The following is an 18,197-nucleotide window of genomic DNA, read 5'->3' on the forward strand; positions in this document are numbered from 1 at the left end:
GTGAAGGTTTGCTGACCCACCCCCAGGAACTGGAGATAGTGGGGGTGCCTCTCTTTTATCAGAGGTGGGTCGAAATCACATTGGATCAGTTGGTCCTGGGGTGATACGAGAGTGATATGCACTGACGTTTCGCAGTGTTCCTCAGGACGTGTTCATGGTGTCTCCCTGCAGAAAAAACAGGCAGTGGGAGTGTACATTGTCAAGGCTCCTCAGTCTGAAGGCTGTGGTCCCAGTGCCCACATCTCAAGAAAATATGGATCAATATTCCTTTTATTTCATTTTGCCCAAGAAGGAGGGCTCCTTTCATCCCATCCTGGGTCTCAAAGGGGTCAACCGTCATTTGCTCATTTTCGCATGGAAACATTGCACTCTGTGATAATGGCAGTGCAGTCAGGGGAATTTCTGACCTCCATGGATCTGTCCAAGGTGTACCTCCATATTCCCATCCAATTGGAGCATCAACATTTTCTGCATTTTGTGGTGTTGTGTTGCCATTTTCAGTTTTGGACGCTGCATTTTGTCTGGCCACTGCTCCCAATACATTTTCCAAGGTTATGGTGTTTGTGACGGCAGAGTTCAGAAAGGATAGATCCTGCTATACCCGTATTTGGACAATTGTTTGATTTGGGCCAAGTCTCTGGAAGAGAGCTGCCTGGTGACCTGCAAGGTGATCTCTATGTTGCAGGAGCTTGGTTGGGTGGTGAACCTAGGCAAGAGCAGTTTCAGCCATCTCAGTCTTTGGAGTATCTGGGTGTTCAGTTTGACATGAAGCAGGGCAAGGTGTTCTTGCTGGAAGCTCATATTCAGAAGTTGATGGTGCAGGTGCGTCTCTTGATGAACACTATACGCCCAACAGTGTGGTCCTATCTACAAAACTCAGTTTGATGGTGGCAACTCTGAAAGTGATGCCATGGGCGACAGCGTATATGCGTTCTCTTCAGTGTTCCTGCAGTCTCAAGACTATTCGATTTGGCTCCAACTGCTGATTGAAGTCTGTCCTCACCTCCAGTGGTGGTTGCAAGCAGATCATCTGAAAAAGAGAGTTTCCCTGAAATCACCAGACTGGTTAGTTTTCACAACAGATGTGAACCTCCAGGCTTGGGGAGCTCACTGTCAGGAACTAACAGTGCAAGGGCGCTGGAATACAGAAGAGTCTGTCTGGAACATCAACTGGCTGGAAGCCCGGGCGGTCCAGTTGGCATGCTTGCGGTTCAGCAGCAAGTTGCAGGGTCGAGCGATTTGTATAATATCGGACAATGCAACAACAGTGGCTTACATCAATCGGCAGGGAGGAACCAAGAAGTCAGCAAGTGTCACAGGAGCAAGACCAACTTATGGAAGTGCATCTTCAGGAGGAAAAGACAATGTAAAAGCAGATTTTCTCAGCAGGGAGATTCTGAACCTAGGAGTATAGGTATTATCAGATGAGACGTTTCAGCTGATAGTGGATCGCTGGAGCCTTTCGTTTCTAGACCTGCTGACAATTTCTCACAATGCGAAGGTTCCTCGATTCTTCAGACACAGGAGACATCCGAAATCCTTGGGTTTTGATACTCTTGTGCAGGACTGGCCAAAGACAAGCTGCTGTATGCCTTTCCCCTGTGGCCCATTTTGGGCAGAATAGTTCGGAGGGTCAAGGGTCACAGAGGAATGGTGCTTTTGGTGGCACCAGATTGGCCTAGGAGACCATGACCTGTGATGGCTCCTGGTAGAACCCCCCCCCCCTTCAATTGGTTTCCAGTGCACAGGAATCTGTTGTGGCAGGGACATGTTCTTCATGAAGACCTGTCTCAGTTTTGTCTTATGATATGGCCCTTGAGTGGGTTTGCTTGCTGAAGCATGGATATTCTACTGCTGTGATTTCCACCTTACAATGAGCAAGAAAATTCTCCACTTCTTTAGCCTATGTGTGGGTTTGGTGAGTATTTGAGTGAGGCTTGGTGTGAAGATCAAGGAGTGCTTCCTCATTCAGTTAAGATCACACTCATTTTGGAATTTTTGCAGGATGGATTGAATAAAGGATTGGCCCTTAATTCCTTGAAGGTACAGGTAGTGGCTTTTGCCTGTTTCAGGGGTTAGGTGAATGGTGAATCCTTATTAGGTCATCCAGATGTGGCACGTTTCTAGAGAGGAGTAAAACATCTTCATCCTCCCTTGCATTACCGGTACCCTTGTGGAGTCTTAATCTGGTTTTGGATTTCTTGGTGGGCCCTACGTTTTGATTGATGGGCAGCCTTTCCTTGTGATTACTGACCTTGAAAACAGTTTTACTGGTGGTAATATGTTCTGTGCATCAAATTTCTGAACTGCAGGCCTTGTCTTAGGGAAATATTCCTTCAAGTGACTCCAGGGGCAAAACAGCTGCATACTGTTGCTTCTTTTTTGCCAAAAGTGGTTTCAGATTTTTACTTTAACCAGTCCATTTCCCTGCTGTCTCTGGATAGGGAAAGAGATGAGGAGGAATATCGCCTGCTGCAACCCTTGGATGTCAAGTGACATGTCTTGAAGTATCTGGAGGTTTCCAAACCTTTCCAAAAGACAGATTGCCTGGTTGTCCTTCATGGTGGAAGTAAACAGGGTAAGACGGCTTCGCGGTCTACAGTAGCTCGCTGGATTAAGGAGCTAGTCATAGCTGCGTATGTGGATGCTGAAGAGCCGCTGCCTACTCCAGGTTAGGGCTCATTCCACTAGGGCTCAGGCATTGTCATGGGTGGAAGTTAGATTTCTGTCTCCTGTCGACATTTGCCGAGCTGTGATGTGGTCCTTCATATACACCTTTTCTGGGTATTATCGTCTGGATGTGCAGGCCCGGGAGGATGCAGCCTTTGCCTGTGCAGTTTTGACATGACCGTGAGCAGCCTCTTTTCAGGAGTAGCTTAGGTACAATCCCACTGGTCCAAAATTCATCTGTCTAGATGCTAGGAAATGAGAAATTACTACTTACCTGAGAATTTCCTTTTCCTTAAATCAAACAGATGAATTCAGCTTCCCGCCCTTGCCTGCCAAATGATTGTGCTATGGTCCTCCTGTGTGGTTACGTGTGCCAAGGGTTACTGGTAAGTGTTAGCCCAGTCCCTAGACTAGTGTTAAAACATTCTATGTCTGAGCTCAGTGTTCCCGGTTGGATGAGTACTGAAATGGTTATCTGTTATTAATCAAGTTTTGCTAGTCTGTCCATAGTTGGCTTTTGAAGAGAATACTGGCAGGCTGATGTCACTGCAGAAGTATATATATTGTGACCAGTTTGCTCTGTCTCCATCTGCTGGTAGAGGTGCATAGCCCACTGATACTGAATTCATCTGTCTGGTTTAAGGAAAAGGAAATTATCAGGTAAGTAGTAATTTCTCACTGCCAGCCACTACTGGTAAATGATGCCATGGAAGAAAAGAGGTAAGTGTGGCCATTGTGGAAATTGCTGTACAGAGCCACAGGCAGACTGCTAAGAGCTGAGGGAAATATGTGTTGCTGTGGATGGGGTAAAAAGAAAATTACAGGCTGGAGATGCAGGTGGATAAAAAAGTACTACTGACTAGAGATGTGAATCGGAACCTGAATCGGTTCTGATTCTGGTTCCGATTCACATTGTGTTTTGTTTTTTTTGGCTGGCCCGATCGGGTTTTTTTTTTATCGGCTGCGCCTGAGCCGATAAACAAAAAACACACTCCAACCCTTTAAAACTAATCCCTTAGCTTCCCCCACCCTCCCGACCCCCCAAAAAACTTTTTACAGGTACCTAGTGGTCCAGTAGGGGTCCCGGGAGTGATCTCCCGCTCTCGAGCTGTTGGCTGCCACTAATAAAAATGGCGCTGATGGCCTTTGCCCTTACCATGTGACAGGGTATCCGTGCCATTGGCCGGCCCCTGTCACATGGTAGGAGCACTGGATGGCCCACGCCATTTTTAAAGAAATGGTAGAAGACCAAGGCTCACTTGCAGTCCAAACTGTACAGGGCTCATTTTTTGTTTCCTTTGATATCAACAAACTGGGGATCATTGTTGCCAAACAACGATATCTAATTGGCTGGAAAATTACATCTCCTTCTATTATGCTCAGGTAGGGGTTGAATCTGCTTGACGATGTCGAGGCTTTTTCTGTTTGAACCATGGCTTTGTCAGTGACTCACCTGAGATTTCTCCCCATTGAGGACATCTGTAAAGCTGCAACATGGAATTCCCTCCATGCATTCACTTCTCATTATTGTTGGACAAGGATGGCTGATGCAAGAGCAATATTTGGCTAGTCTTTCCTTCAGAACTTGTTTGTGGTGTAGAACCCAACTTTTTCCAACCTAGGGCCCATTGATTTTATTCCAGGCTGCCCCTCTTAGGTTAAGTATAAAATACAAAAAAAGTCTTGTTACCACAAAAGCATTATTGTTGTGCCCACTGGCACTGGTTTTGTTGTTGCCGTTTTTTTCGTTGGGTGCAGCCTGTAGCTAGGGATTGCCTATGCATGAGGACTGTCATCCTTCTTGTCCGCGAAGGGAAAGCAGAGTTGCTTATCTGTAATAGGTGTTCTCCAAGGACAGCAGGATGTCAGTCTTCACAAAACCTACCCAGCTTGCCATGGAATTGGTTTCTCCAAGAAAGTTTTCTTTTGCTAAATTATGAGACTGATGGGACACTGCTTGAACACCTGGTATAATGCATGTGTGGGCCTGCCCAGTAAGGCTCAGTCAAAGTTCTAAAAACTTTGACATAGTTTTTTTGTTCCGGGTTTCATCGGATAATGTCACCCATGTGTGCTGTCCTCAGAGAGTACCTGTTACAGGTAAGCAATTCTATCTCCCTTCCCTCAAGTGGGCCAGTGGTACAATGGATAACACATCTGGCTATGGATACAAAGACTCTAGTTCCAATTCCTGGCTGGTGTGGGGTTTCTTTAGTCCCTAACTGGGCTGTGGGTAAGGAATCCTCTCCTGAACCCCAGGACTGACCTCAGCTCAGTTCCCTGCCTGGATTTCACCATAACACCATGCTGTATTTAGATAAACCTCTGTTTATGATTTTGGATAAAGCAATGGCAAAAGCCAGAAAGAAACTTGGCTACATAGGGAGAGGAATGATCAGTAGAAAAAGGGAGGTGATATTGCCCCTGTATAGGTCCCCGGTGAGACCTCATTTGGAATACTGTGTGCAATTCTGGAGGTCGCACCTTCAAAAGGATATAAACAGGATGGAATTGGTCCAGAGGGTGGCTACTAAAATGGTCAGTAATCTTCATGCTAAAGCATATGGGGATAGACTTACAGATCTGGAAGATCCTTCTAGAGGCTAGGGGAGATATAAAAGAGACATTTAAATATCTCAAAGGTTTCTGTGCACAGGAAGCAAGTCTTTATCAATGGAAAGGAGGTTCTAGAACAAGAAATCAGAGGATGAGGGTTAAAGGGGATAAATGCAGGAGTAATCTTAGGACATATTTCTTTACAGAGAGGATGGTGCATGCATGGAACAGCCTCGCAGTGATGATAATAGAGACAAACACAGTATTTAAAGAAAGCATGGAATAAATACAGAGGATTTCTAAGGGAATAATGGAAATTGTAAAGCTAAATTACTTGGGCAGATGAGCAGACTAGATGGACCACACGTTTTTTTTCTGCTATCATGCTTCAATGTTTCTATACCTACTCTGGTCATTGTAGTGATAGTCCTGGGCAGGAGGCCATTCACGAGGGCTCCTTTTTGGTACTCTGCGATCATAGGGCCTGAATTCAGTCACTTTGTGTCGCCCTTAAGCAATGATAAAAAATCCTTGTCTCCCAGGGGTTGTGAACACTACTTTCCCAGCATCCCCAGTCCCAGGTAATAGGGGGTATAGAACACTTGGGCATGGAACTGGGTACCTTCTGCATGACAGTTCATAGCACAGTGTCACTGAGCAGCAGGCCTGCACTTTTAATTGTTTGTTTTATATGAAAATTGGTTTTGTGAGGTGTATAGAATGATGCATGGCCCATGTCAAATGATTAGTTCACTGATTAAATAAGCTAGGAATTTTTCCTTAAATAATTTAATTGTTTAAGCCAATTACAACATGCCTTTGTATATTTTGTTCGATATAGGTTTTGTACTTGTCCTTGAAGACTTTGTTTTGTTGTACAGCAATTTTCCCTTGAGACAGCCTGGTTTGGTAAAATATACAATGTAGTCTGTGTCAGGACTTTCAAATTATGCTGACTCCTTCAATTTAAGAAGATATTTTGGCGACTTTGCTTGTTGAAGATTTTTATTCTTCATTGAACTTTTTTTGTTTTTGTGGGTTCTAGGAAGTGCCCTTTTTTATACAATATACTGTTATCTGTTTTAAATAAGCTGAATTTTCAAAATCATCTATGTGCATAAAACCAGGTTTTATGCATGTAAATGGCTTTTAGAAAATAGCCCATGGCTCAGTGTGCGTAAAAGCCTGTGAATAGCCCGGTTTCATGCATACTTTTACACAAACTGGGAAGAGGCACGGGGGGGGGGGGGGTTGGGGGATGTGGGAAGGTTTGGGCAGAATAGAAACTTATGCACATAATTCTTGATTTTAAAAAGTATAGGTTGAATTTTCAAAACTTTACACATGTACAAATTATCATATATGTGCATAAATAGCCTCTACCTGCATATTCTATATTTTATAAAATTCAAATATATGCACCTATTTTCAATGTGCGTCAAAAAGCCAAGCCGCGCTGCCTTCCCCCCGTTCCCTTCCCCCCTAACTTAATCTTCCCACCCCTTCCCCTAACCTTTCCCCCCCTAGCCCTACTCTAACCCCCTGAACTTTGTCAAACCTTTTGCGCCTGCCTGGAGCCACGCGTATGTTATAAAATCCGGGGTTGGCACGTGCAAGGGGGTGCACACTTGTGCAGCTTGCGCACGCCGAGCCCTAGGGGAGCCCCAATGGCTTTCCCTGTTCCAGCCGAGGCCGCTCCGAAACTTATATCGGAGCGGCCTCGGAAGGAACTTTCCTTCTGCCCCCCCACATTCCCCTCCCTTCTCCTACCTAACTTGCCCCCCAGCCCTACCTAAACCCCCCCTAACCTTTATTATTTATGTTGCGCCTGCCACCAGGCAGGCTTAGGTTGCGCTCTGGCCGAGCTGGCCTTCGGAGTCCTCTGGCCACACCCCTGCCCCGGACCACCCACACCCCGCCCCTTTTTTCAAGCCCCATGACATACGTGCGTCCCGGGGCTTATGCACGTCGCTGAGCCTATGCAAAATAGGCTCGGAGTGCGTAACCCCCCTGCGCGCGTAAATCCAGTTGGATTTACGCGCGCAGGGCTTTTAAAATCTGCCCCATAGTGTATATGTGGTTGGATATTTATAAATCTGCCTGCTTTCTTGATGGTTAATAAAACATTTCAACCAGAATAATGTATTCTTCATTCATGCTGACCTAGGAAAATATTTGTTCAGCATACAATGAGCTTTCTGTCCATGAAACAATTGTGTCAATATCTGGTCATATTTATCCATCATCTGCCTGTAATTGGAGCAAAAGTATGGAACTACAGCGTTTTTCAGTTTCAGTGCTCCAGTCCGAGGATCATTACAGGCAGCATAGAACACTTAATATTTTGTGTAATTTCAGAAAATATAATCTGTGGCAGGATGCCTTATTGTTAGGGACCTTCATTTTCAGTTTTATTTTAATTATTCAGATAATTTTTCAGTGTTTATTATAACAAATAAAATGGGAGAAAATTAATGGGAAAAGATGAGTCGATTCTTTCCACTGATTTTCTCCCATTTTTGTTTGCTATAATAAACACTGATAAATTCCCAGGAAAAATAAAAACTGAAAACGAAGGTCCCTACTTATTGCGCAGGCACAGCTTTCTTAGGAAAAATAAGTGGTAGATAACACACAGTTTTGAAGTGACTTATTACCTGTTATATCTTTACTTGGTGAATTCAGTATTTGAACAATAAGTTATCCAGGCATAACACTTTCTGAAACTACACAAAATATAGATTTTCAAAAACAGAAGCATTTTCTTACCTATAACTCTTGTTGAACTGGAACAAAAGTGTGGAACTAGAGTGCTTTTCAGTAATAAAGATCTGGGTTGAGAAGATTTATGGGTAGTAAAACTTTGCAACATTAAGCACGTATAGAAATGGGAAAAAAGGGCAACATCTGGAAAGCTATGTATACTAATGCCCTAGTATGGGAAATAAAATCCCAGATCTAGAAGTCATGGAAAGAGGCTGACTTGGCTATAGTAACTGACTCGGAGATGTGGTACACATTAAGCCATGACTAGGATATAGTGATACCAGGTTGCAATCTATTTAGCATGGACAGAGTTGGAAGAAAAGGAAGATGAGTGGTACTTTATAAAATAGTACTAATGCAGCCAAACTGCAGGGCTTACAAAATATGGAAGAGGCACTGTTGGTTAATCTGGAGAAAGGGAAAAGAACTTCTATTTATATTGGTGCAGAAGAAATGAAAAGAGATTTAATGGTGACTATTCACAAAATTACTATGGAAAGTAAGGTGCTATTGCTAGGTTATTTCAATCTGCTGGATGTTGATTGGGACAATCCAGCTGTGGTGTCTTCTTCAAGCAGAAAGATGCTGGATTCTCTACAGGGAGAACTGTTCCATTAACTGGTAACAGAACCCACGTGGGAGAGGGCAATACTGGACCTGCTGGTTACCAATGGGCAGTGTGTTTCTGTTGTAGTGGATGATCATCTGGATCCAATGATATCAGGATGGTGTTATTTTATTACAGCTCAAGCAATGAATGTTCATACAAAGGCTACCTTGCCTTCTTCCTGATTGTGCCTGTTTCTTTGCACTGGTGGGTGCCTCCATGGAAGGTCCCAACATCTGACATCATTCCAAGGTGGTGCTGAGACCCAGTTATTTCAGCAGCTGGTCTGAGCAAGAGATTCAGAAGTTGCTTGAATGCTAGAACATCTCCTCTGTCTCATCTCCTACAGTGCTGCCTTGCCGCCTTCTTGATTGGGCCTGTTTCTGTGACGCCAGTAACTGCCTCTGTGGACGATCTCAGCATCTGACATCACTCCACGGTGACGCTGAGACCCAGCTATTTCAGCAGCTGGGCTGCAGCAGGCAGCTGGTGGCACTCTTGGGGGGAAAAGATGGCAGTTTAAGAAGGTCTGGATTGTAAGTACTGTCTAATAGTTTTCTAAGGCTTTCCTTCTTGTTTAGGTATATAGGAAAGAAACGAAAGGGGACTCATAGGCCAATCGCATCCAGACCAGCAACTCCCTCTGTTCTTTCCCAGCCTTCTATTGAAGGGTTTATGCTCCCAAAAATGATAGTTTTAATTCAGGGTCTAATAAGCTTAGTATGCGTGATAGAGCATTTTATCTCTTAGCTCTGACATTTGTCTTCCTCCTAGGGTTCGATGTGAAGCTTATTGAAAACTCTGGAGAGAAATTAATCTTTGTCTGAAAGAGTCACAAGCTTTCTTCCCTTGAATGGGAATAGTATTGCACTTGAGAGTACAGGGGACATAAAAACTGGTGGTGGTATTTCTGCTGCCTCATCTACCTGTGCTTCTCTAGCAATGAGAACTTTACTGGAATTACACTGGAGTCTGTATGGATGGCTATTAAGGGCTTCAAACATTTTTTTGACTACAAGAGTAGATAATGTTTTATCTGTAATCGGTCCTATGTAAAAGGTTCAATCTCACCAGGCACCGATGAAGTCTAATTCTGATAATTTGATTGATTTAGAAAAGCAGTGTGAGGCTATACAGAATTGTAGGGCTGCTTTATTTAAAGTTAAAGAAGCAGTACGTCGGAGGATGGAGATTGTGGAGAATTATGCTAGAAATTAAACAATCGTATTTAAAATTTTCCAAAACCTCCAACGTTATCACCAATAAAGAAGCTTAAAACATTTTATGTGAATGTATTGAAGGTTCTCACTGTATCAGTTCCTTCGGTTTCCAAGGTCTTTTATTTGCCAGCTCACGCTTGTGGGGAGCCGTCCACTAGTACATCTGTTGGTTCTGCTGTTAACCCCGCTTTAACTGCTTTGTTGCAGTTGAAGTTCAAGGTAGAGCGACACTGCTGGTTGCATATGTTCTTGAATCCAAAGTGAGCTGAACGATGATGAGAAATCTTTTTTATGTAGTCAGCTGTCAATATTTCTAGATGTTGCCAGAGCCACCCAGATAAGGAGGAAGGTTGTTTTGGTTTTTTTTAAAAAGGCAGAGAGTGATCGCCCTTGGTGTGTCCTTGTATTGCAGTTTCCTTGTAAATGCCTAGTAAAACTTGGTAATAAGTTGCTTTTTTTTTTTTAACCACAGTAGTCAGAAGGTTTCCTACAAAATAGAGAGATAACTTGTACTATTACCCACCTGAAAGGCCTACTAGGCTTCCAGATTTGCTTGAATGATTGTATTCTGTCCCAGTCTTGTTGTTTCTTTAGGATGTGTTTCTCACCCCCCTCTCCCCAATAATTGAGATCTCATTAATGAATAACATTTTCTGCAATTTATATCTTTTTTTTTATTTCTTTTTTTAATCCAGTTTAATGTAGATGTCATTTTTTGACTAATTTGTTTGAAATAAAGAAAAATAATTAAAAAAAAAAAATGGGGAGTATCTCAAGGAGCTCCAGTGGGACCATTGAGAAGAGAAGCTCATCTTGCTGGTGGCTGAAGAAGATTGAGAAATATTTGGTTTGGGAAATTTTAAGACTTAAAAAGATTGAGGGAAAGGTGAAATAGTGGGGTATATTCTTTAGTGTGTATGTATCTGATATAAAAAAACAAGCCAAGGGAGTTAATAGAGTTCACATAAGAAATCAATCAGGCTTTTATCTAAAACTCAGGATTGCCCCAGCCCTTATCAAGGGTTTAATTATCCCCTTTTAGGCAGGAGTGGATTGGTATATCTGGACTTCGGCATGCCCCAGTGAGCTGGTCCAACCAATCACATGGTTGAAGTTGGTCACAGCAGCCCCATGCCAGCACCTTTATTTTTTCTTCAGTTCCCCATGTGTTGGGAGCACATGGCAGCGGTAAGGAGACTTCATGGGCCTGTTCTCCTTCTGTCCCCCACCTCCATCTCAGCGGGAGCCTCCTCCGAGGGTCTCCTTTTTAGGCATTACGCAGCGACGGCAGTGGTAACTATGGATAGACTAGCAAAAAACTTGATTAAAAACACTATTAAAAACAGGTAACCAAAACTGTACTCAACCAACCACAATCACTGAACTAACATAAGATTCTAGGTACCCCAAGCTAGGGACTGGATGAACACTTACCAGTAATCCCTTGGCCCCACAGGAAGAATATTGATGCACTCATGTGACAGCCAAGGGCGGGAAGCTGAGTCCAGCTGTCTACACTAATGAAAACGAAATTATCAGGTAAATAATATCTCCATTTTAGCGTGTAGACAGATGCACTCAGGACCAGTGGGATGTACCAGAGCTACTCCCCAACAGGGTGGGAGGCTGCCCGTGGTCCAGTCAACACTGCACATACAAAGTCTGCATCCTCCTGGGCCTTCACATCCAGATGATAAAAACTGGAAAAAGTGTGTAAGGATGGCTATGTTGCAGCTTGGCAGATATCGATGGGAGACAACAAACTAACCTCCGCCCATGACACTGCCTGAGTTCTAGTGGAATGAGCCCTAACCTGAGTAGGCAATGTTTTTTAGGCATCCACATAAGCGGCCGTGACTACCTCCTTAATCCAACGAGCTATGTTATCTTGCAAAGCTGGAGCGCCCTGCTTACTCCCGCCATGGAGAACAAATAGGCAATCCGTCTTTTGAAAAGGTTCAGAAACCTCCAAATACCACATCCAAGGAGCACAAGGCGCAATACTCCTCTGCATCCCTGACCTTATACAGGGATGGCAAGGAGACGGACTGATTCAAATGAAAGTCCGAGACTACCTTGGGTAAAAAGGATGGAACAGTACCACAGCTGTAATGACCCCGGAGTCACCTAAAGGAACAGATCCTGGCAAGACAAGGCCTGCAGCTCAGAAATTCGATGCGCTGAACAAATAGCCACCAAGAACAGTCTTCAAGATCAACAACTGCAAGGAAAGGCTACACAGTAGTCAGAACATAGGACCCACCAAAAAATCCAGCACCAAGTTAAGACTCCACAATGGAACCGGTAACCTCAAGGGAGGCCTAAGATGCTTCACTCCCTTCAAAAAATGGGCCACATCAGGATGAGATGACAAGGAAACACCATTCATTGGGCCTCTGAAAAGGGCAAGAGCCACAGCCTGCACCTTCAAGGAATTAAGGGCCAATCAGTTATTCAACCCATCCTGCAAAAAATCCAGAATGAGTGGGATCTTAACTGAACAAGGAAGAACATCCTGCTCCTCACACCAGGCCTCAAAAACTCTCCAAACCCGGACATAAGCCAAAGAATTGGAGAAATTGCGAACGTGGAGTAAGATGGCAATCACCACAGAAGAATAACCATGCAGGTGAGCCCTATCAAGGGCCAAACTGTAAGACAGAACCAACGGATCTCTCCCCAGCGATCCACAATCAGCTGAAATGCTTTGGCTAACAACATCCACTCTCCTGGGTTCAGACTCTCCCTGCTGAGAAAGTCTGTTCTTATGTTGTCTTTTCCTGCAATGTGAGAGGTGAGATCATCTGCAGATGACCTTCTGCCCATTCCATAAGCTGGTCTATTTTCTGCTATACTTGCTGACTTTTGGTTCCTCCTTGGCGATTGATAGAGGCCACCATTGTTGCATTGTCCGATATCACGCAAACCACTTGATCCTGCAGCCTGTGACTGAACTGAAAGCATGCCAGCCGTAACGCCCAAGCTTCCAGGCAATTTATGTTCCAATGGGACTCTTCGGCATTCCAATGCCCTTGGGCCGTTAACTCCAGACAGTGAATCCCCCAACCATGGAGACTTGCATCTGTCGTGAGTATCAACCAGGTTGGAGAGGACAAGGGACCTCCCTTTTTCAGATGATCCTCCTGCAACCACCACTGGAGGTGGGAGCAGATTTCCGTCGGCAAGTGGAGCCAAACTGCATAGCCCTGAGAATGCGGGTTCCAGCGAAACAGCAGACAGTGCTGAAGAGGATGCATATACGCCCTTGCCCACAGCAGCACTTCTAGGGTAGCTGCAATCAAGCCGAGCACCTGTAGGTAGGACCACACCATCGGATGTATGGTGTTCACCAACTGATGCACTTGAGACATTAATTTCTGGATCCGAACTTCCAGTAGGAAACCTCTGTTTTGCCCCATTTGAACTGGACCCCCAAATACTCCAATGAACTGGGATGGCTGAAGATTGCTCTTGGTCATGTTAACCATCCAACCAAGCTCCTGCAATAAGGAGATTACCTTGTGTGTCACCAGGCGGCTCTATTCCTGAGGCTTGGCTCGAATTAGCCAGTCATTCAAATACAGGTGCACCAGCTCCCTTATTTTCATAAGGCCACAACTACTATCACCATAACCTTGGAAAATGTTCTGGGAACCGTGACTAGACCAAATGGCAGCACCCAAAACTGATAATGGATCCCCAAACCGCAAAGCGTAGAAAGCATTGGTGTTCCAATCAAATGGGAATATGAAGGTATGCCTCTGACAGATCCAAGGAGATCAGAAATTCCCCCAACTGCACTGCCATGTGAAAATGAGTCGCCTTCAAAATATGGTTGACCCTCTTTGAGATCCAGGATGGGATGAAAGGAATCCTTCTTCTTGGGCACAACAAAATAAATGGAATATCGCCCCATACTTTCTTGAGACATGAGCACCGGAACCACAGCCCTTAGCATGAGGAGCCTTTAAAGCGTGAACTCCACTGCCTGCTTCTTTTGAAGGGAGTGGCAAGGGGACAGCATGAACTTGTCCCAAAGAATACTGTGAAATTCCAGCATTATTCCTTCTCGTATAACCTCCAGGACCCACTGGTCCGACGTGATCTCGACCCACATCCAATAGGAGAGATGTCCCCCTATCTCTTGTTCCGGAAAGTGGGTTGTCAAACCTTCATTGGGAAGCTCGGGAAGGTTCACCACATGAGCACTGTCGGGAACGAAAGGACTGAGATCTGTTAAAAGTCCGAGTCTGCTGAAAGCCGACCCTTTGTAGGGATGAAAGCATCTGGAACCCTGGAGATGACCCCTTATACCAAAGGGGCACTGTTACTGCTTCTTATCCTCAGGCAACTGAGGAACTGGAGACTCGCCCCACTAACTGGCCATTTTCTCCAACTTGCTCCCAAACAAGAGCAAGCCTTTAAAGAGCATCTTCGTAAGATTAGCTTTGGAGGCAGCGCCAGCTGACCAATTTCGCAACCAGAGTTGACGCTTGGCCACTATCACCGAAGCCACTCCTCTGCCCGAGTTATGGACCTAATCACAGCCTGCATTTGCTAAAAAGGTGGCTGCAGGCTCCATAACCATCGGGGGGGCCTTATGTAAGCCCCCAGTACTTTGCAGCAGTGAGGTAATGACCACTGACAGGTTTGCCAAGGTGCTTCCCAAGATTTTAAACTCAGTAGGGAGCTTCTTATGCTCCCCCACCTAAATCGCTATGTTTTTGAATTTTTATTTTATTTTATTTCCTTTTTATTTAACTTTAAAAATTCGGCTCGGGCCCTACCTTGCAACTCTCACTGATATCAGGTAGGGCCTGAGCCGAATTATTAAAGTTAAATAAAAATTAAATTAAATTAAATTAAAATTAAAAAACTCAGCGACATAACATACATATACATTACCTCCCCACCCCCCACCCTCGTTTCCTTCTCTCTCAAAGACATGCCTCTGAGTTAATCCTCTCTCATTTATTTAAAATACTTTTATATTCCACCTATTACAGTACTCAACCATACTAAACAGATTACAAATAAGCCCCATCTCAGCCCCTCCAAATCTTCCCAAAATGATCCCCCTTTCCTCTGTCTGCCCCAGACTCACCCCATCCCATCCTGTTTCCTGCAAGCTGCCAGGGAGAGGAAGAGATGGATTAGAAAGCAGAGGGCTGTTATCTGAAGATTGAGGTCTGGCACAGCTGGAAAGCAGCAAATCTTCAGGCAGCCTGCTGCCCCCAGATTTTTGATGGCCTAGGCACAGGCCTAGAGTAACTATGAGAACTTCAGGCCTGGGTCTGAAGAGAAGCCACCTCCCCTTCTTCCAGTTGCAGCCCTTAGGGCTGAAAAGCTCTGTTGCTCCAGGAAGAAGAACAGCCTGGTGCTCTTGGTGTCCCCCATTAGGTGTTGGAAGTGGTGGTGGTGTGCAAATGAAGGCGATTATCCTGGGTTCCATGCTTTGGGGAGCTCTGTTTGACCATGATAGCCACACCCCCAGCAGTACTGTTCAGGCCCATGGCCCTGGGTGCATTATTGGGAGATGGTGGAGTGCAGCAAGCAACATCATTGAGCACTGCCTCCTTTATGATGTGGCCACTGGGACAGAAAAATTAACAAGGTTAGGGATATATATAACGGCCCTGTGACCGCTTACCTTACGGGTTCCTGGGTCTGGGACCGACTTGGCGGGAGCCCCTCTAAGGCAGACTCTCTCAGTCCTCACGTTCTTTGTGCCTGGTGCCTTCACCTGGGGAAGAAGGTGTTAGTGGGTGAGATTTCCCTCCCTTCACTCCAAGAAAACAAATGGGACTGTGAACAAGGCTGGCAGTATGTACAAATATATACAGGTTTATTAGAGCATACAAGCACATACATTTCTACATGACTATGTACATTGCTAATAGGATGTCAAACAGCCCACTTATATACTCATGGTTAGTAGTCTCAGGTCACACAACTATATTAATTTCTACAAGATAGCAAGAACATTTAATATTTGGCAATTTGGGGTTGTTGGCCCCCATAGTATACCGCCATATAGAATAGAAGGGAACTCTTGAGTTCCCACTTAATCAAATGTTGTTATTATCCTCCTCCTTTTTCCCAAGTCTCACCCATGTGAAAAGATGCAACTGGGCTGGTGGGCAATGTTGACCTGGGGGTCCGTTGATTCTAAACTGCTGCCATCTCCTCGGTGCTGCTTCCAATTTGCTGAAAGGTCTGTGCCAACGCTGGGTTTCATGGCCTCATGGGGACCTGACTCCACCTCCCAGTCTGTTGCTGGGGTCCATGCCATTCTGACTCTGCCTCCTAGTCTGTCATTGGGGTCCACGTCCTCCTGGGGACCCGACTCTGCCTCCTGGACCTGCCACTGGGGTCCCCTTTTTCCTGGAGGACCACTCAATCTGCTGCTAGTGTCCAAGCCCTCCTGTGGGGACAACTCGATATGACTCTGGGGTCCACACCCTCCTAGGGGACTGCTCAATCTGCTGTTGGGTCCCCCTGATCAAGGGGGGGGGTAGTGGTTCTACCTCTGGATCTGCCACTGGAGTTCCCTCGCTCCTGAGGTACCGCTCAATCTGCCATTGGGTCTCAAGGGGGACCTCTCCACCTCTGGATCTGCCACTGGGGTCCCTTCACTTCTGGGAGACTGCTCCACCTCCGGACCTGCTACTGAGGTCCCCTTGCTCATGGGGGATCCATGATCACCTCCCTTGGTAGGAGAGTTTTCCCTAGCTTGGGTTTACAGCTGCACTAGGCATTCAGTTATTGCTGTTACTCAGCCTGGATGAGTCACTTTCTCATAGCCTAAAGGTTAAGACCCAGGCAGGACCATGGGGAGAGAATGTATGCACACCCTTCCATCCTGCCTGGCTTTTTTTTTTTATGTTGTCTGATCCTGAATGGCTCACCTTTTCTCAGCCAAAAGGCCAAGACCCAGGCAGGACCATGGAAAGAGAATGTGTACACCCTTTCATTCTGTCTGGCTTTTTTTTCCTTCTCTTTTCTGGGAGCTTGGGTACCCAAGAGTCTGACTACCCTTGTTAGTCAGGGTGAGAATCTGTTTGCTTCCTGGGTTTGTTTTTCAGTACATTTCTCTCATAAATCCCTTTCCCATTCATAGTTCTGTAATTTAGGAGAAATCATTAGATTTAAAGTGATATTTCTCTGCAAAATTACCAACAGAAGTGTAGGGGGTTGTGACATGCAAATCCCCTACCTAAATCTCTGACTCATCTATTCAATGGTCACTTAAGCACCTTCACTGTAAGAGGTATTTTGGGTTTTCTGGGCTATTGGCTCAAGTTACATAGCTCTATTGTTCTCTTTTTTTCTCTTCTGCAGTTCACTTAAATGATAGCATGCTTAAACCCCCTTCCTTCCTTGGGAGAGGGGGTTTACCCAGCTTAGATGCAGCCTGCACAGGGTTAAACTTGCTCCTTGCAAAGTTCAGGCAAGAAAGCTGCCACACTGCCTGCACTAACTGCCCTCTCTCATGAAACCGTTGAGGAAGTGAGGGGAGTAGGGAGGATGAAAGTAGAGATGGTTGGAAGCAGGGCTGGTGAAAGCACTAGGCGGCTACCTAAAGTGCCACAGTTCTGGGGGCAGCAGCAATGTCATTTCCTTTTTGCCCACATGGTCCGCAAGAGGAAGTGGTGTTGTATGGGCCCATGAGGCCAGGAAGAAAGAGAAGTTATAGTTGCCTACCCCCTCTCTCCGAAGCAGCATAAACATGCTTCAGTATCCACCTGTTTTCCTAAAGGAGAAGGAGAAGCAGTGCTGGTCTGTGCACCTGAAAGCAAACAAGCAGTAGAAGAAAAGAGCATGAGGCAGAGCCAGCATCTACCCCCATGGCTCAAAGAAGGAGTCATCCATGTGGCTGTGGAGATTGAAGGAGGAGGCTCTCACTTCTGCTGAGAAGAGTATGCGAGAGTGAGAAAGTGAGTATATCTGTATGTGAGAGAGAAAGGGAGCATGTGTGTGTAATGGAATGTGAGAGAGACAGGTTGGGTATGTGACTGAATATCTGTGAGAGCATATGAGCATGTGTGTGTGTGTGAGAGAACGAGCATGTCTGAGGAGGTGTTTGAGAAACAGTGCATGTGTCTGAGGGTGTGATTGAGCATGTAAGAGTGTGTGTATATGTGTGTGATTGTGTATGTGAGAGAGGAGAAAGTTTGTGACCCCCCACCCCCACCACAGATCTACGACAATCTCAGGGTGACTGGAAATCAAAGGTTTGCTATTTTGGAGAACAAGGGATTTAAAAAAAAAATCCTTATTGGTTTTAATTATTGGTATTATTTGAAGTCTGCTGTTTTGAAATATTTTATTGGTGTTTAGGAAATGTTACAAATTTTTTATATGAGTTTCTAATTATT

The sequence above is a fragment of the Rhinatrema bivittatum genome, chromosome 2, assembly GCF_901001135.1.
Source record: "Rhinatrema bivittatum chromosome 2, aRhiBiv1.1, whole genome shotgun sequence".
Classification (NCBI taxonomy): Eukaryota; Metazoa; Chordata; class Amphibia; order Gymnophiona; family Rhinatrematidae; genus Rhinatrema; species Rhinatrema bivittatum.